Below are 8,015 nucleotides of genomic sequence, written 5' to 3'. Positions count from 1 at the left end.
GAGCACTACATCGCCATATGTAGCCCTAAATAGCCACACACAGCCCTACATAGCCATACATAGGCATACATACCCATACATAGCCCTACATAGCCCAACACAGCCCTACATAGCTTTACATAGCCAAAAATAACCCTAGATAGACTTACATAGCCATACACAGCTATACACAGCCCTACATAGCCATACATAGACCTACATAGCCCTAAATAGCCATACACAGCCCTACATAGCCATACAAAGCGCTACATAGCCATACATAGACCTACATAGCCCTAAATAGCCATACACAGCCCTACATAGCCATACAAAGCGCTACATAGCCATACATAGACCTACATAGCCCTAAATAGCCATACACAGCCCTACATAGCCATACAAAGCGCTACATAGCCATACATAGCTATACATAACCCTACATAGCCCTATATAGCAATACATAGCCATACATAAGCATACATAGCCATACATAGACTTAAATAAACATACACAGCCTTACACAGCTCTAAATAGCGATACATAGCCCTAGATAGCCGTACACCGCCTTACATAGCCATACATAGCCCTACATAGCCGTATATAGCCATACAGAGCCATACATAACCATACATAGCCGTACATAGCCCTACATAGCCATACATAGCGTTACATAGCCCTACTTAGCCCTCCATAGCCATACATAGCCCTACATAGACGTACATAGCCATACACAGCCATCCACAGCCTTACATTGCCATACATAGCCCTACATAGCCATACATAGCCCTACATAGCCATACATAGCTATACATAACCATACAAATTCCTACATCGGCACACACAGCATACACAGCCCTAAATAGCCATACATAGCCCTACATAGTCAAACATAGAATTACATAACCCTAGAGAGCAATATATAGCCCTCCATAGCCATACATAGCCCTACATAACCCTTCAGAGCCATACATACCCATACATAGCCTTATATAGCCCTATATAGACTTATATAGCCATACATTGCCATACTTAGCCATACATAGCCATATATAGCCCTAGAGGGCCCTACATAGCCCCAGAGATGCGTACATAGCCATACATAGCCAAACATAGCCCTACATAGCCATATATAGCCATACATAACCCTACATACCCCTACATAGCCCTAGATAGCCATACATAGCCATAAATAGCCCTATATAGACCCACATAGCCATACACAACCATACACAGCCATACATAGCCCTACATAGCCCTACATAGACCTACATAGCCATACATAGCCCTACATAGCCATACATGGCCCTACATAGCACTACACAACCGTACATAGCCATACATAGACCTACATAGCCCTACATAGCCATACGCAGCCCCACATAGCCCTACACAGGCCTACATACCCATACATAGCCATACATAGCCCTACATAGCCATACATAAACCTATATACCCTACATAGCCCTACATAGCCCTACATAGCCCTACATAGCCATATATAGCCATAAATAGCCATACATAGCCCTACATAGCACTAAACAGCCCTACATAGCCATACATAGAAATACATAGCCGTACATAGCCATACACAGTCCTACATAGCGATACACAGCCCTATATAGCAATACATAGCAATACATAGCCATTAATAGCCCTAAAGAACCTTACATAACCCTACATTACCCTATATAGCCATACATAGCCATACACAGCCCTACATAGCCATACACAGCCCTACATAGCCTTACAAGGCCATACATAACCATTAATGGCCCTACATAGCAATACATTGTTCTACATAGCCCTATATAGCCATACATAGCCATACATAGCCCTACATAGCCATAAATAGCCAAACATAACCCTACATAGCCCTACATAGCCTTACATAGCCCTAAATAGCCATACATAGCCATACATAGGCATACATAGCCATACATAGAAATGCATAGCCCTAAAAAGACATGCATACCCATACACAGCCATACACAACCATACATAGTAATACATAGCCCTACATAGACCTACATAGCCATACATAGCCCTACATAGCCATACATGGCCCTACATAGCCCTACACAGCCCTACATAGCCATACATAGACCTACACAGCCCTACATAGCCATACACAGCCATACACAGCCATACATAGCCCTACATAGCCCTACATAGACCTACAGAGCCATACATAGCCATACATAGCCCTACATAGCCATACATGGCCCTACATAGCCCTACACAGCCCTACATAGCCATGCATAGACCTACATAGCCCTACATAGCCATACACAGCCCTTCATACCGATACGTAGGCATATATAGCCATACATAGCCCTACATAGACCTACATAAACATACCTTGCCATACATAGCCCTAAATAGCCATACATGACCCTACATAGCCCCACACAGCCCTACATAGCCATACATAGACCTACATACCCCTAAAAAACCATACACAGCCATAAACAGTCCTACATAGCGATACACAGCCCTATATAGCAATACATAGCAATACATAGCCATTAATAGCCCTACAGAGCCTTACATAGCCCTACATTACCCTATATAGCCCTACATAGCCATACACAGCCCTACATAGCCATACACAGCCCTACATAGCCTTACAAGGCCATACATAACCATTAATAGCCCTACATAGCCATACATTGCCCTACATAGCCCTATATAGCCATACATAGCCAAACATAGCCCTACATAGCCATAAATAGCCAAACATAACCCTAGATAGCCCTACATAGCCCTACATAGCCCAAAATAGCCATACATAGGCATACATAGCCATACATAGAAATGCATAGCCCTACAAAGACATGCATACCCATACACAGCCACACACAACCATACATAGCAATACATAGCCCTACATAGACCTACATAGCCATACATAGCCCTACATAGCCATACATGGCCCTACATAGCCCTACAGAGACCTACATAGCCCTACATAGCCATACACAGCCATACACAGCCATACATAGCCCTACAAAGCCCCACACAGCCCTACATAGCCATACATAGACCTACATACCCCTCAAAAGCCATACGCAGCCATACACAGCCATACATAGCCCTACATAGCCCTACATAGACCTACACAGCCATACATAGCCCTACATAGCCATACATAGCGTTACATAGCCCTACTTAGCCCTCCATAGCCATACATAGCCCTACATAGACGTACATAGCCATACACAGCCATCCACAGCCTTACATTGCCATACATAGCCCTACATAGCCATACATAGCCCTACATAGCCATACATAGCTATACATAACCATACAAAGTCCTACATCGGCACACACAGCATACACAGCCCTAAATAGCCATACATAGCCCTACATAGTCAAACATAGAATTACATAGCCCTAGAGAGCAATATATAGCCCTCCATAGTCATACATAGCCCTACATAACCCTTCAGAGCCATACATAGCCATACATAGCCATACATAGCCTTATATAGCCCTATATAGACTTACATAGCCATACATTGCCATACTTAGCCATACATAGCCATATATATCCCTAGAAGGCCCTACATAGCCCCAGAGATGCGTACATAGCCATACATAGTCATACATAGCACTACGTAGCCATATGTAGCCTTACATAGCCATACTAGCCCTCCTTAATCATACATAATCCTTCATAGGCCTAGATACCATACACTGACATACACATGCTTACATAGCACTGCATAGCCCTACATAGCTATAAATAGCCATACATAGCCATAAATAGCCATACACAGCGATACATAGTCCTACATAGACCTACATAGCCATAAACAGCCATACATAGCCCTAAATAGCCATACATTGCGCTACTTAGCTATACATAGCCATATATAGTCCTACAGAGCCCTACATAGCCCTAGAGAGGCCTACATACCCCTACATAGTCATACATAGCCCTACATAGCCATACCTTGCCATACATAGCCCTACATAGACCAACATAGCCATACAAAGCCATACAGAGCCTTACATAGCCATACATAGCCATACATAGCCATACATAAGCATACATAGCCCTACATAGCCATACACAGCCTGACATAGCCCTACCTAGCCCTCCATAGCGATACATAGCCCTACATAGACGTACATAGCAATACACAGCCATCTGCAGCCTTACATAGCCATACATACCCATTAATAGCCCTACATAGCCCTACATAGCCCTACATAGCCATACCTAGCCATACATAAGCATATATAGTTATACATAGCCATACATAGCCCTACATAGACCTACATAACCCTACACAGCCCTACATAGCTCTACATAGCCATACATAGCCCTACATAGACTTATATAGCCATACATAGACCTACAAAGCCGTACATTGCCATACACAGCCCTACATAGCCATACACAGCCCTGCATAGCCATACAGAGCTATACATAACCCTACACAGTCCTACATAGCCATACATAGCCATACATAAGAATACATAGCCATACATAGCCCTACATAGACGTACATAGCAATACACAGCCATCTGCAGCCTTACAAAGCCATACATAGCCATTAATAGCCCTACATAGCCGTACATAGCCCTACATAGCCATAAACAACCCTATATAGGTTTACATACCCATACACAGCCCTACATAGCCATACACAGCCTTAAGTACCCATACATCGCCCTTCATAGCGATACATAGCTGTACATAGCCCTACAGAGTCCTAGATAGCCCTACACTGCTCTACATAGCCATACATAGCCTTACATAGCCTTACGCAGCCCTACATAGCCCTACATAGCCATACATAGCCATACATAAGCATACATAGTTATACATAGCCATACATAGCATTACATAGACCTACATAGCCCTACACAGGCCTACATAGCTCTTCATAGCCATACATAGAGGTGCATAGACTTACATAGCCATACACAGCTATACACAGCACTACATAGCCATACATAGCCCTACATAGTCCTATATAGCCATACATAGACGTATATAGCCCTACATAGCCATACACAGCCCTACATAGCCATAAACAGCCCTACATATCCATACATAGCTATACATAGCCCTACATAGCCCTACATAGCCCTTCATAGCCATACATAGCCATACATAAGCATACATAGCCATACATAGCCATACATAGCCCTAAATAGACCTAGTTAGCCATACACAGCAATACACCGCTCTACATAGCCATACATAGCCCTACGTAGCCATATATCGCCATACAGAGCCATACATAACCAAACAAAGCCGTACATAGCCCTACATAACCATACATAGCCCTACATAGCCATACACAGCCATACACAGCCTTATATAGCCACACATATCCCTACATAGCCATACATAGCCTTACATAGCTCTACCTAGCCCTCCATAGCCCTCCATAGCCCTACATAGACGTACATAGCTATACACAGCCATCCACAGCCTTACATAGCGATACTTAGCCCATCATCAGCCATACATAGCCCTATATAGCCATACATAGCGCTACATTGCCCTACATAGCAATACATAGCCCTATATAGCCATACATAGCCTTACATAGCCCTACACAGTCCTACATAGCCCTACATAGCCATACCTACCCATACATAAGCATATATAGTTATACATAGCCATACATAGCCCTACATATACCTACATAACCCTACACTGCCCTACATAGCTCTACATAGCCATACATAGCCCTACATAGACTTATATAGCCATACATAGACCTACATAGCCCTACATTGCCATACACAGCCCTACATAGCCATACACAGCTCTGCATAGCCATACAGAGCTATACATAACCCTACACAGCTCTACATAGCCATACATAGCCATACATAAGAATACATAGCCATACATAGCCAAAGATAGCCCTACATACACCTACATAGCCAAACAAAGCCATACACAGCCTTACATAGCCCTTCATAGCCCTACATAGCCCTACATAAGCATACATAGCCTTACATAGCCCTACCAAGCCTTCCATAGCCATACATAGACCTACATAGCCATACATAACCCTACATAGCCCTACATAGCCCTACATAGCCCTACATAGCCCTACATAGGCCTACTTAGCCATATATAGCCCTACATAGCCATACATAACCCTGCATAGCCAGACATAACCCTAAATAGCCCTATATAGCCATATATAGCCATAAATAGCCATACATAGCCCTACATAGCACTACACAGCCCTACATAGCCATACATAGAAATACATAGCCGTACATAGCCATACACAGTAATACATAGCGATACACAGCCCTATATAGCAATACATAGCCATACATAGCCATTAATAGCCCTACCTAGCCTTACATAGCCCTACACAGCCTTATATAGCCCTACATAGCCATACACAGCCCTACATAGCCATACACAGCCCTACATAGCCTTACAAAGGCATACATAACCATTAATGGCCCTACATAGCCATACATTGCCCTACATAGCCATACATAGCCATACATAGCCCTACATAGCCCTACATAGCCATACACAGCCCTACATAGCCCTACATAGCCCTACATAGCCATACATAGCCATACATAACCATACATAGTCCTACATAACTATAAATTACCATTCATAGCCCTACATAGCCCTACATAGCCATACATAACCCTAAATAGCCCTACATAACCATACATAGCCCTACATAGCCATACATAGCCCTACATAGCCCTAAATAGCCATATATAGCCATACATAGCCATACACAGCCCTACATAGCCCTACACAGTCATACATAGCCATACATAACCGTACATAGCCCTACATAGCCATACATAGCCCTACATAGCCATACATAGCCATACATAGCCATACATAGCCCTATTTAGCCATACATAGCCCTACGTAGCCCTACATAGCCATACATAGCACTACATAGCCCTACATAGCCCTACGTAGCCTTACATAGCCATACCCAGCCGTACACAGCCCTATATAGCCATAGATAGCCCTACATAGCCCTACATAGCCCTACAGAGCCATACATAGCCATACATAACCATACATAGCCCTACATAACCATACATAACCATACATAGCCCTACATAGCCATACATAGCCCTACATAGCCCTACCCAGCTATATATAGCCATACACAGCCCTTTATAGCCCTACACATCCATACGTAGCCATACATAACCGTACATAGCCATACATAGCCCTACATAGCCATACAATGCCATACATAGCCGTACACAGCCCTACATAGCCATACGTAGCCATACATAGCCCTACATAGCCATACACAGCCCTACATAGCCATACATAGCGATACATAACCCTACATAGCCCTACATTGCCCTAGATAGCCATACATAGCAATGCATAGCCCTTCATAGCCCTACCCATCCATACGTAACCTTAGATAGCAGTACATAGCCTTACATAACCATACATAGCCCTACATATCCATACATAGCCCTACATAGCCATACACAGCCATACACAGCCCTACATAGCCATACATAGCCTTACATAGCGATACATAGCCCTACATAGCCATACATAGACCTACATAGCCCTTCACAGCCATACATAGCCAGACATAGCCATACATAGCCCTATAAAGACCTACGTAGCCATACACAGCCATACATAGCCCTATAAAGACCTACGTAGCCATGCACAGCCATACATAGCCCTATATAGCCATACATAGCCCTACGTAGCCATACATAGCCATACATAGCCCTACAGAGCCTTACACAGCCCTAGAGAGGCCTACATAGCCCTACATAGCCATACATAGCCCTACATAGCGTTACATTGCCATACATAGCTCTACACAGCCCTACATAGCCATACATAGCCCTAAATTGCCCTACTTAGCCCTACACAGCCCTACATAGCCATACATAGCCATACATAGCCATATATAACCATACATAGCGCTACATAGCCCTACATAGCCATACATGGCCATACTTAGCCATACATAGCCTTTCTTAACCCTGCATAGCCCTACATAGCACTGCATAGCCTTAACTAACCCTAC

The 8,015-nt window shown here is 43.5% G+C and overlaps 1 pseudogene; it reads left to right on the top strand.

Moving 5' to 3' along the window:
- Positions 1-1,060: 1,060 nt before the first annotated feature.
- LOC140925372 (uncharacterized) lies at positions 1,061-6,399 on the top strand (annotated as a pseudogene).
- Positions 6,400-8,015: the final 1,616 nt, after the last annotated feature.

This window comes from Porites lutea (genome assembly GCF_958299795.1).
Source record: "Porites lutea chromosome 5 unlocalized genomic scaffold, jaPorLute2.1 SUPER_5_unloc_1, whole genome shotgun sequence".
NCBI classification, from domain to species: Eukaryota; Metazoa; Cnidaria; class Anthozoa; order Scleractinia; family Poritidae; genus Porites; species Porites lutea.
Note: the sequence above shows the minus strand (reverse complement) of the source record. Positions and strands in the feature narration are given on the sequence as shown.